General features: G+C 38.6%; 1 pseudogene; it reads left to right on the plus strand.

The window, feature by feature from the left end:
- Positions 1-301: 301 nt before the first annotated feature.
- On the plus strand, positions 302-1,062 carry LOC118720214 (annotated as a pseudogene).
- The last annotated feature ends 11,360 nt before the right edge of the window (positions 1,063-12,422 follow it).

Raw genomic sequence — 12,422 nt, forward strand, 5'->3', positions numbered from 1 at the left:
GCCTCCTGCAAGATCACAACAGTGCTGCCATCCTCCCGGAACTCGGTTTTGGGCACTGTGGCCGCTTTCCCCTCCCTAGACGCTCTACAACACATGTGTCAAACACAAGGCCCGCGGGCCAAATCCGTCCCGCCAGGCCTTGCAATGTGGCCTGCACCACGCTGTCATCACTGCACTCCGCTGCGTTTCCATCACAATGACAGTTTATGACTGTTCAGTAAACCATTCGGCCCGCGATTTAGGCTGGATTTTAGATTTTGGCCCCTTCTCTGACTGAGTTCGACACCCCTACTCTACAAGGAAGAAAGGATACAGCCAGCAGCACCAGGGGTTACAAGTGGTAACTCACTGCTCTCCCTGTGCTTCCTCCAGGTCACTTGAGCTGGCCCTCGCCCACCCCACTCCAAATGAAGTGTGATCACTGCACATGGAAGGAATGTAGTAAAAAACAAACAAAAAACTGATGACCAAGAGGATGCCACAGTCAACGTCCAGCGTCCAGCTCAGGAGAATGGAGAAAAGGGAGAATTCCATAAGTTGACCGATGCCCAGATATTTCTGAGTGACTGCTGGCGTGTGACCGCAGAGGAAGGAGTCCAGGTTTCTCAACAGAACACCAAGGACTTCTTCCATGTTCTGAACCTTAATAATAAATGTGATACCTCACAGCACAAGGTACTAGCAGTGTCCCTGTGTCCTTAGTCTCTGCCTTATTTTGCTGCTAAATTCAGCCTCAGTGACTCTGATGCATCCAGAAGACTCTGCGGCTTTCTCAAAAGCCTTGGGGTGCACTGTCCTAGACATGAAGATAGCTGAGGACTTAAGCATCTTGGAGAGTCAGAAGGAATTTATGTGTAGGTACTGCCAGCACCGTGATGAAGAGCCCCAGCTACCCATGCTGACCTCCACCTGCCCCAGCTGGGACTGATATGCAGAGCATGTGCTGGATCACCCCATTACCCCCACCTCTTCATGGCCAAGTCTTCCCAGCAGATCATGGTTGACGGCAGAACCTGCTTTGAGGCTGCTTACAGCTTTCGGAACATCCAGAAATGGTCCTGAAGCTGTAGAGGGGCAAGTTCCCCTGTCACTTTGTGGAGTGCGCTGGGGATGCCTAAGTGGCAGGGGTCAGGCCCAGGTGGACAACGGGCATGCAGACAGGGCATTGCTGTGGCAGATGGAAGGCATCTACGCTGCCATCCTGGTGTGGCCCCCAGAGATCAGCGCCCATGTGCAGGAGCTGTATCAGGGTGGCTGGGGTGGGGAGTTGACTCCCCCGGGTCCAGGCAACCCTGAACACCACCTATCAGGTCCCAGGGCAGCCTTCCAGGATATCAAGTGGTAAAGGTCCAGCAGACACCCAGCCTGCAGGCCGCCTGAGGGGTTGTCAGACACTTGAAGGAAAGGCTTAGCACCTCTGGCATCACTTTGGTTTTCAGAATTCCCTGCTCCCCATCTGTTGGCTCCTCCTTGAGGGGTGCTATCATCGTCAATGGGTGCAACTGGAATATTGTATCTTGAGAGGATTGCCTCAATGTATGTATCCTTTTATCTGATGATGAAAAAATCCTAAAAAACAAGAATAGAGATATACTACTGTCCTTTAGGCCTAAAAAAGCCTCAGAGGTGTCCTGTGAAGAGCTGAGACTTGGTTCTGTGTACGCACCCTAGAGAGATTGGATGAGGAAATGGCCTGGTTTGGCCCTGACTTTACCCACTTATGTTACTCTTGAAGGTGTCTTTGCCACAATGTGAATAAACTGCCACCTTTTGGAATAGGAGCTCATACGAAAGTTTGCATTCCCAACTTTTCTTGAAATGATCTATGTTCTGCAGCTGTGGCCACTGTTCTGAGATCAGGTCCTGTCGACCAGGTCCTGTCACTGGGAATCAGGGGGCACTGGAGTGGACCACCCCCTGTGCCCTTTTACAATGAGGGATTGAGCTGAACTCATTTTGAGTGGGGGGCTGGCAAGGGTGACAGGTGTCACAGATGGAAGAATGGAGAATGGAGAGGCAGACACCATGATCGGTCCCTCCCTGGGTGGGGTCAGGCAGATGAAGGCCAGCCAGCCCTCCCACAATTGGGTGAGATTGTGTCCTCTGTGTCCACCTCTCACCCCATGGGCCCAGCCACTCCCCTCAGCTCCAGGCAGCCCTCTGTGTTCCATGACAGTGCACTCTGCCCTCACATGCTGCTTGCCCTAAGTGAGAAGGAAGATAGCAGTTGGCCCACAGACAACTAAACAGAAAGAGAGGGCTCATGGCTGGTGAGCGCAGTAGTGATAGTGTGAGCCTCTCCTGCCTCCATGGCAGCCCTAAGGAACAGAAATCTGACTGGTAAAGAGCAGTGAGCAGGCAGGTGATAAGGAGCGAGGGGTCCCGGACTGTGAGAGGGATTTCCAACTGTTGGCTTAGGGCCTAAGCCGGCATGCGGACATCCCCTAAGGGGTCCTGGACTATGAGTGTGCAGGCCAGGCTGAGGGACACCCCTCCCAGGTGCATGCATTTTGTGCACTGGGCCTCTAGTAGTTTCATATTTTAGTAAAGAATAATTAAGAAGTAGTATGAATATAAATACCAAAATCTTAAACAACAAGTAGAAGCTTGTGCTTTCTATTTCACACATACCAAGAACATAAATTTTAATACTTTTATAAAGTAAATTTCAAGTACATTGTCATAATAAAAAATAATAATAATCGCTTTCTTCAGGCTACTATAGCAAAGTACCATAGAATAGATGACTTAAACAAAAAGCCTTTTATTTGTCACCGTTCTGGAGGCTGGAAGTTCAAGATGAAGGTTCTTGCACATCAGAGTCTGCCAACTTTCTCGTTTGCAGACAGCTCTATCTTCTTGGTGTCCTCACATGATGATAAGGAAGAGAGAATTCTCTTCTGACTCATAAAGATACTAGAGGCCTGATGCACAAAAATTCATGCAAGAGTAGGCCTTCCCCAAGGCTGCTGGCACTGGCTTTCCTCCAGCACCAAAGACCTGGGCTGGCTTCCCTCCTGCCCTGGCTTCATCAGGAAGAACGTCCAGAATGACATCCAGAAGAACATCTGATCTAATTAACATATTACCCTTTTATTATTATAGATTAATCCCATTTATGTGGTTAGAGCCCTCATGAACTAATCACCCAAGGCCCTACCTCCTAATATTATCACATTGAGGGTCAGCATTTAAACATACGAATTTTGAGCAGAGGGGTTAGGGAAATACAAACATTCAGTCTAGAACAATAATTAGCACTTACTACTATTACTTTATTGCCAAGGTAATATTCTAAATACTTTATAACAAATTTACCCTCGGCAACAAGATTGAATTTGCCAATAATGGTATTATTATTGCCATTATTGAGATAAGAAAACAGAATCCCAGACATGTTACATGATTGACAAAGGTGGTTCAGCTAGTAAGAGATGAGACTGGGAATCAAGCCCGGATGACTGGTTCTAGAGTTGGAGCTTCTAAATATTGGGAGTCTCTGTGCCCACATTATCCTGTGTACCACCAAGATGACCTGTGCTCCTTTGATTAATATGCTCCAGTACCTGGGCAAATTTTCATCTTTGAAGTGACAACTTTGGATTCCATGATATACCCTTTAATGTCTTTTTCAGCTCCTAAAGTTTAAATTCTGTATAGTTTAAAATTAACCATGTATTATCTAACTGTTGGAGATTGGTTAAATAAATTTGGGGTACGATCATACAGTGAAATTTTATGCTGACATTTAAAAGAATGATGTATAATTTTGTTGTGGTAACTCATTCAGAAAATGAGTTAGTTGTGTATCTATGTATACTGTGATCCCATTTTTTATGAGAGAGAGAAAGTGTATACACAGCTGTAAATGCATAAAAAAAGTTGAAGAAGCAAACACCAATAATCTCTAGGAGGTTAAAATATAGAGGAACTATTTTCTCTCTTATACATTTTATTTGTCAAATAATTTTTACAAGTATTACGTACTTTAAATATTGGGAAATATAGAAAAATTAAATCTACATCTAAACATATTATACATACATATGCACAAGTGGACTACAAATAACAAAAATATTTTCTGAAATATCAGGCAAATTTTCAAATGAATGGAAATGGCAAATTATTTCTTTATCTAGTTTGTGAAATTACTATGGAGCCTTCAATTGTTTTGGTGTATTTTTTTTTGGATTCTTTATAAAGGCTTATGAGTAAAAATAAGATTAGGGTTGGATTTATTATCTTCCACATTTTCATTGATGATTGTCTGAGTACAGAAGCTTAATTTCCCTTTTGGTTGACCATGATCTTCACTTGGGCATTACTGCCCAGGTATATATTGACTTCAAGTTTGATTTTGAGAGGAACATTCCAGTTATGAGGATGGGAGTTGTTATATGGGCTGTACAGCTGACTCAAAACTCACAGTTCCAGTAGTTTACAAGCAGCTTTATCTTTCTTTTTTCTTTATATGAATTGAATAATTCAGACAATTAATGTTTTTCATTTTTGCTCCTAAAGAGCATTCAGTATACACATACATCCTTTAAAGTTTTGTTTGTTTTATATATATATATATATATATATATATATATATATATATATATTTTTTTTTTTTTTTAATTGATTTTTTTTTACAGAGAGGAAGAGAGAGGGATAGAGAGTTAGAAACATCGATGAGAGAGAGACATCGATCAGCTACCTCCTGCACACCCCTACTGAAGATGTGCCTGCAACCAAGTTACATGCCCTTGACCAGAATCGAACCCGGGACCTTTCAGTCCACAGGCCGACACTCTATCCACTGAGCCAAAGGGGTTTCGGCTTAAAATATATTTTTAAATGAACTTTGCACCTCTGTTATTTTTACAAGATGCTTTTAAATGTCTAAGACAAAGAATATCTCTTGCAGATCTTCCTGAAACACATAAGTGGATTACTGATTAGAATATAGGCAATCAAATAGAGCATCTACCTCAAAAAATAAACTAAAGCCTTCATATTGTATATTGATCTAATATAACCTTGATTCTAGTCTCTTTTTATGCATCTATTCAGTTTGCTTGAGACCAAACATGATTGATCTATCCATTGATTTACATATTTCACAAAAATAGTATATGCCAGGCTTGATGATATAGAATTGAATAAAAAATGATTTAGAATTAAACCGTTGATGTAATGGGGGAGACACATTCAGTACATATTTTGTCTCTAATGCAATGTAGTAAGTAGTACATTAGCAAGATTAACTTCTGTGGTATGAGTTAAATAAGAGACAATTTATTTCATGTGTATGATTTTCTCATGAATGCTGAAATAGATTCTTTGCAGGTTTTTGCCTTCTAGATAGCATGTAATTTAGAAATATAAATGTTTAAATATACAAAACTATGCAGCATAGAAAATGTATTCAATAATAATGTAATAACTATGTATGGTGCCAGGTGTGTACTAGAAATATTGGAGAAAACACTTTGTAATGTATATGACTTTCTAATCACTATGCTGTACACATGAAGTGAACACAAATATATATTAAATGTAAACTGTAATTGAAAAATATTTTAATTTAAAATAAAAATCTCCCAGTGTAACAGGTATGTAAACAGACTATTTATGCTTTGTTCAAAATAGAAACAAGTCAACTCTCAACCACATAAAAAATAAATATGCACTTTATTACATTAGAATAGTATAAAATCATGCATAAGAAAATAGATCCTTCTCCTGTGTCTCTTTTTTACCTCTAAATTTAAAACACTGATTTCATTCATGTTCAGTAAAAGACTATAATAATTTTTATCCACCTTAAAAACCTTGCATCTAGTTCACTTATGTATCAAAAATATTTTCTACCTATATCTTATGAACCATAGATATACAACAAGACAAAGATTCCTAAAGTATTTCCCTACTGACTCTGTACACACTGAAAAGACAATCTCTGTGATTTCCTATCACAGTTCCTACATTGAAAAGACCGTACTTTCTCCCATGCTAGTGACTGTACTAAAGCATAAGCATTTTCAAAACAAATACACACAAAGCAAGGAAGAAGCCTGACAATTAACTGGGGTCACTGACATTAGCCTAATCTTTTATTCCAGACCTCATCAGCATTCCCGCGAACCTGCTGAAAAACTCTCCACACGTGCTGCATACACACATGATTTCTCACTGCACGACATCATCTAATTTTAAAGGAGAAAAAGCATCTGATCCGAGAGATTGAAAGCCACGCAAATATAAACTCAGTATATCAGCAAGTATATAAAGAAGTATATAGACTCGCCTCTGTTTGTCTACTGAAGCATTCAATTTCAATCGCACGTCTTGCTGAGCAGATTCTGGCAGTGTGCTTACTGTGAAGCTCAATCAGCCTCATTTAATCCAGCTTAACAGAAACTACTATATGACACAGTACATTCAAAGTGAACTAACAACTAACTAAACCCAACAGTATTCACCACCCCCACCTCAAAATCAGACCAAGAATTACATTAGAAGCAGAACAAGCATGCCAAGTGTGTAGAAAACATTACCTTCTGTGCAAGATATGCTGAGGTATCTTCTTTGCCTGACAGTTTGATAATACTTTCTCACTGCTACTAAAGAATTAGAGAGGGGAAGACAGAACAGCAGAGAGTAGAGAGAAAAGAAAATGAGGGGAGAAGGGGGGGAGGAATATTTTCCTCTCAAAGCAGTGCAGAGGAGGAATGCTCTACCAGTTTAAAATGTAGCCCCCCCAAAAATCCATGATCATGAGTGTGTGTGTGTGTGTGTGCACCCGCGCGCGCGCGTGTGCGTGTGTGTGCATGTGCATGCGCATGCGTGTGTGTGTGTGTGTGTGTGTGTGTGTGTGTGTGAGAGAGAGAGAGAGAGAGAGAGAGAGAGAGAGAGAGAGAGAGAGAGAGAGAAAGAAAAGAGAATTATTTTTTCACCACACTAAAAATAAATAATAAGCACAATTATCCCTAATGGTTACCTATTACACTTCTGCTGCACAGCACCCTCAACCAACTTAGAGCAGCAATATATGGGACCAGAAACTAACCTAATTTACACTGAGTGGCCAGATTATTATGATCTCTGAACGCATAATAATCTGGCCACTCAGTGTTTTTGTATCTCAAATGGGTACCAAAAGTATTCTAGACTTTTGCTGGAGATCAACCCCCTATTTGCCCCGAGCTTTCTATCAGCCAGTGCAAAGGAGAAAACTGATCAGGTGCACAATTTATAGTATCTTTGATATCAAATAAATGAGGTATTCAAGAGAAGTACACTAAGTGTCCAGAATATTATTTATTTAGAGATCATAATAATTTGGCCACTCAGTGTATATGCCCTTACAATTAGTTTCAATCTCAAGAACTACTTATTAGACTCTCAGAAGTATAAAAGTAAAGTCCTTTGGAACAAGTCAGGCTTATGAGTCTCTAGACTAAAAATTGTCTGAAGCATTCTTAATTGTTTTTATTTTTTCTGTTTCTTTTGAAATTACCAGTTTTCTTTGTTTTGTTTTGTTGTTTTGTTTTGTTTTGTTTTTTTTTGTTAATTTCTTTATTTGATTTAAGGTATCACATAATTGTCCACATCCCCCTATCCCCATCCCAAACCCCTCCCCATGCATTCCACCACCTCCCTGTTGTCCGTGACCACTGGTTAGGCTCATATGCATGCACACAAGTCTCTCCCTTATCCCCACCCTCCCCTACCTTCCCTCTGAGGTCCAACAGTCTGATCTACACTTCCTTGACTCTGGGTTTGTTCTTGTACATCAGTTTATGTTGTTCATCATTTCCCTTAGATGAGTGAAATAATGTGCTACTAGAAATACACTTATAAGAACCAAAAATGAGACGAGCAATAATGGTTATGTTGAGAGGCAAATGAATCAGTTTGTAGTGAGTTTCTTTCTGGGCTAACAGTTCTTTTGAGTCCCAATTTCAATATCAAACAGTTCCTTATGTGTAGATGTCATCTATGATTTTTCAGTTCTGGATGGTGGGCAGATGATGGTATTGTAGATCTGACCTTCTCTGGTTTGGTCCTGGGCAACCTGCAGTGATGGACAGCTGCTGACTACTAGTATGGCAAGGTGTCATCAGCATCTTCCATCTCTGGATTATTTCTCTTCTGTCTTCATGGCTGGCGTAGTTAGTCTTGTCAATTCCTCTCTGTTGTAGGAATCCACATGGTCTCAGAGTTGTTTTCTGAAAATACACAAACATATTCTCGACCCCAAAGTTAATAAAGGAATCTTTTCTATAAATTTGACTTGGGATCCTTTTTCATTTTTTGACCAAACGATTTTCCTTTTCTTATATCAATCAATTCCAGACTATGTCACTTCAGCATAGGAGAAAATAGCACAACTATAACTTGTTAACTGACTGTCTTATCTATGCTAGAAATAGGCTGTTATTCGAATTTAAAGAGACATCTACGTAATAAAAGAGTAAGGTGCAAATTTACCTTACCTTTGTGACACCCACCAGCCAATTAGAGTGAGTATGCAAATTAACCCATCAAATATGGCAGGTTAATTTGCTTATACAGGCATGAAGTGGCCGAGTGTGGGCCATGACGATGACACAGGCATTCCACACCACCCCAGCCACTCTGGGCCTCTGGGCAGCGTGGGAAGGCAGAAAGGTGGCTCTGGGCAGAGCGAAGGCAGTGCTGGCAGTCAGGGGAAGGAAGGCCCATTATGCATGAATCTTCATGCATCAGACTTCTAGTATATATATAATAATTTATTTGGCATCAGCAATAAAGCTGCACACTTGAATCTAATAATTCATAAAAAATACATGAAGCTTAGGACATGTGTCCCTAATTTTAATTTTAGAATATAATTTTCAGAATTTTGAGCCTAGTAAGATGAAACACAGTATTTGAAGAATCATAATTTTGTCAGTGTTTAATAAATGTTTTTTTCTGTCTCCCACATTCTTTATTGCACATTGGCTCAACATGAAAGTTTTTATTTCTCTTTCTCTCCCAAAGGTAATTATTAATTATTCTAAATTTTTAAAATACTAAATTTATATTTATCTTGTACTTATTCTCACATTATTTGAGACAGGTAGATAAAAGTACTCACCCAGAATAACAAGAAGATATATTAAAACATTCCCAGCTACCTTTGCATAGGATGAGAGGATAGAATTTTTTTCTAATATATTAGGGAATGAATTTTTGGAAAGAGGCTAAGTATTATAAAAACAAATATTTTCATGTCTACAAAGAATGTATATGATTTAAGCAGAAAACATTGATTCTAAGAATGTAGGACTGGTTTCTTTTGCACCTTTATTGTTGTGATTCCAAACATTATCTTTTTGCTCAAAGGGATTTTCAGCCAGTTTAGCATTTAGTATCTCATTGCCTAAAGAGCTCTGTGACTTTACCAGAAAGGGATTAATTGAGGGTCAATTTAGCAGATATTTCAGTGTAGGCAATTTTCTGTCTGTGATGGACAAGTTAAGGAAAAAATCACTCATGCTGACTAACTTGCTATATAAAGTTCAAGAAACCATCTATGAAGCACCTTCAGTAATGAATCATTCCAATCAGCACAGTTTTCAAGGTAGCTGAGGTTTATTAACCACTCTCCCTCAGAATAAAACAAGCCTGCCTCTATCTTCATTTTGATTAAAGCTAATATATACTGAAGTAAAAAAAAATGAAAATTAAAATAAGACTTAATTAATAGGTGTCTTTATTTTCATATTTCACAGAAGTTAAAGGTGGGCACTTGAGAAGATTGTTGCTCCTTAGAATATTTTCCTGTTTCTCTAAGCAGAGAAAAAAAATGTTTTATTAAATTATAGTTGGCATATAACATTATATTTATTGCCAGAGGGCAGAGGGAAGGGCATAGTTGAAAAATATATGCATTTTTAATCTTTTCTTTTTGGATAATATTTTAATTAGGGACATTATTTGGAATCTAAATAGTATATTATTTTTTATTGATGAGAGAGAGAGAGAAGAGAGAGATAAATAGAAAGAGATATAAACATCATTGTTAGAGAGAAACATCAATCAGTTTCCTCTCATACACCTCATCTGGGGATCAAATTCATAACCCAGGTATGTGACCTGATCAGAATCAAACCTGAGACCCTTTAATACACAGCAACATGTTCCAAGCAACCAGGTAGGGGAAATAGTATATTATGTTATTATGCAGTGATGCCCTTGAATAAATCTTGCCATGCAAAATTAACCTAGATTGCTGTTATTTTTTAGATCTTTTCTAGGTATTTATTGCTTTCCTGTCTCTTCCCCATCTCTTGTAAGACTGCCAGCTGTCAATTTCACTGACAGTGTGCCTGCATCTTGTTATAGCCCCTCTTCTTACTTGTAATATGCAAAGAATTTAGAAATCAGATATCCATCCAGCCTCATGAGATAATGCACATTGGCTTTTAACAATAATTTTTTCCACTAAATAAACATTTTTTTATTTATTGTTGACACTATTACAGATGTCCCCCATTTTATGCCCTTTGTTCACTTCCTCCCAATCCCCACACCTTCTCCTCTGGCCTTCGCACTACTGTTGTCTGTGCCCATGGGCTATGTATGTATGTTCTTTGGCTAATCTCTTCAACTTCTTTTATCCAGTCCCCACTATCCTCTCCCCTCTGTTTCATGTATCTATGACTCTGGTTCTATTTTGTCAGTTTATTTTGTTCATTAGATTACACATATAAATGAGATCATATGGTATTTATCTTTCTCTGGCTTCTTTTGCTTAGCAAAATAATCTCCAGATCCATCCATGTTGTGACCTGACAAGTAATTGAAACCAAGTTCCTTCCTTTTTACAGCTGAATAGTATTCCATTGTGAAATGTACAACGTTTTTATCCACTACTGATGGGCACTTGGATTGTTTCCATATCTTGGCTATTGTAAATAATGCTTCTATGAACATATACAGATTGGATTTTCATATGTTTTATCACCATGTGCTGTTATATCTATGTGATTCTTCATCTTTGATCCCCACACTGGAAATTGAGACCCATGAGTACAGGCTCCTTAGTTGGTTTTTGTTTCTTGGTGATTCTTTAATCTATATTTATTGTTGAAAGATTTACAGATATGGTCTTTTTTTTCAACATTGACCCTCTCCACTTCATATCCACCCCTCCCAGACTTTCACCACACTAGTGTCTTTGTTCATGGGCTGTGCATATATGCATATATGTTTCCCAGTTAATCTCTCCCCATGCTCCTCCCCACCCCACCTTGCCTCCGAAAGTCCTCACTCTGCACTATTCATTCTAGGTTTCTGGAACTATTTTGTTCATCATTTTATTTTGTTCATTAGATTACACATATGAGTGACATCATATGATACTTATCTCTCTCTGACTGGATTATTTAATTTAACATAATACTCTCCAGGTATACCCATATTGCCTCAAAGGTTGAGAGATCCTTCTTTTTTTACAGCTGCATAGTATTTCATGGGATAAATGTACCACAGCTTTTTTATGTACTCATCTACCGATGGGCACTTGGGCCTTTTCCAGGGCTTAGCTATTGCAAATTCCATGGCTATGAACATAGGGGTGCATGCATTATTTCTGATTGCTGTTTCAGGATTCTTAGAATATATTCCCAGAAGTGGATAACTGGGTTAAATGGCAGTTACATATTTTATTTTTTTGAGGAAACTCCATACTTTCATTCATAGTAGCTGCAACAGTCTGCATTCCCAAGAGCAGTATATATTAAGGTTCCATTTTTTTGGACATCCCAGACAGCACTTGTTATTTGTTGATTTGTTAATGATAGCCATTCTGATAAACGTGAGATGAAACCTCATTGTCATTTTACTGTGCATTTCTCTGATGATTAGTGACTTTGATTACTTTTTCACTTCTGAAATATTCAGAAATCAATAAATGTGATGTCCCCTTTGGAGAAGTGTCTATTTGGGTCTTTGCTCATTTTTTTTTAATTTGGATTGTTTGTCTTCCTTTTGTTAAGTTTTATGAGTTTCTTATATATTTTGGAAATTAACCTCTTATCAGATGTATTGGCAAATATATACTCCCATACAGTGGGCTCCCTTTTCGTTTTTTTTTAATGGTTTCTTTGCTGTTAAAAGATTTTTATTTTTATATAGGCCCATTTGTTTATTTTCTCCTTAGTTTGCCTTGCCCTCTGAGATGTATCAGCAAATGTATTAAGATGAGAGATGTCTGAAATTTACCTGCCTACAGCTTCTTCTAGGATTATTATGGCTTAACAATTTATATTTAAGTGTTTTATAGCTTTTGAGTTTATTCTTGTGTATGGTGTAAGTTTGTGGTCCAGTTTCATGTTTTACGTGTACCTGTCCAATTTTCTGAATACCATTTATAGAAGAGACTATCTTTAATCCATTGTATG

The sequence above is a fragment of the Pipistrellus kuhlii genome, unplaced genomic scaffold (genome assembly GCF_014108245.1).
Source record: "Pipistrellus kuhlii isolate mPipKuh1 unplaced genomic scaffold, mPipKuh1.p scaffold_m20_p_16, whole genome shotgun sequence".
Taxonomy (NCBI): Eukaryota; Metazoa; Chordata; class Mammalia; order Chiroptera; family Vespertilionidae; genus Pipistrellus; species Pipistrellus kuhlii.